Genomic DNA, 1,309 nt, shown 5'->3' on the forward strand with positions numbered 1-1,309 from the left:
GAAGTTTGGCCATCCTGGTCTCCAAGGAGCACTCTGTTTGCACTTCTTCCAACACATATCTATTGGTTCTTTTGGAAGCCCATGGCACTTTCAATATTTTCCTCCAATACCATAACTCAAAAGCACCAGTTCATTCAGTCCATTAGAGCTCACTAATGCCTAGGATGCCAATCTTTACGTTCCATTTCATTTTTGACAGCTTCCATTTTACCTCAATTCATACTTCATGCTTTTCAGGTTATAATTATTAATGAATGTTTGCAACTGGGTTTTTTTTTTGTTTTGTTTTGTTTTGTTTTGTTTTGTTTTTTGTGTGTGTGTTTATTTGTTTTGGCTCATTTTGAGTTGTGTCCCACCTGAAAATGAAGGTACTTAAAGCTTTGCTCAATCTACATAATTAAGGTCAAGTGTGCTTTGAGGAGGCACCTCTCCCTCAGTCATGTTTTGAGTGCCTTCCAGCCTGAGGGACTCATCTTCCTACACTATACCAGACACTGCTAAAACCATTGAACAATGTCGTTAACATCACATGAAAAAAACAAACAAAAAAAACACCTTAAATTAATTCAAAGACAATTGTAGCAGTATATGGACAGGGAGTTGCCAAAAATCCCTGTCAAATTCAAAGACATAATGGAATGAAAGATATCATTGCTGATGTCAGATGGAAATTGACTGAAAGTAAAGAATACCAAAAATAATTTTACTTGTACTTCATTAACTAGGCAATGGCAGTCATATGAACTCTTAATTTTACTCAGGAGAAATCTGTACAGAGACCAAAAGGTAGTCACTGGACCAGCAAAGGGGATAATGAACTATTTATAATTGAGGCAGGTATGTGCCAAGGTTGCATTACTTTACCATACTTATTCTTTCTGTATGTTAAACAAATCATCTTGAAGTTCTTGATGTCATCCAACTACTCTTATGGTCTTTGGTCAATAATGTCCAATGCATAATATCTGTTCTTGAGATTGTCTCTAAATTCAAGAGGAATCTATTCGAGGTCATATTTTGACTTCAACGGACTTTTAAAATTTTTCTTCACATTCAACTTGAACTTGCATATGAACAATTGATAGGCTATTCATCACTCTGCCCCTGGCCTTGTTTTAGCTGATGATATTGTGCTTTCCCGTTGTATTTTGAATGTCTTCCAACCTGAAGAGCTCATATTCCAATACTATATCTGATGTTATTGTTCTGCTATTCTTAATGCTTTCAACTTCCTACACTGTATCTGACAATGTTCTGCTGGTTCATAAGGTTTTCATATTTCCACCTTATATCTTACAATGTTCTGCTG

This window comes from Chrysochloris asiatica, unplaced genomic scaffold (assembly GCF_000296735.1).
Source record: "Chrysochloris asiatica unplaced genomic scaffold, ChrAsi1.0 scaffold00254, whole genome shotgun sequence".
NCBI lineage: Eukaryota > Metazoa > Chordata > Mammalia > Afrosoricida > Chrysochloridae > Chrysochloris > Chrysochloris asiatica.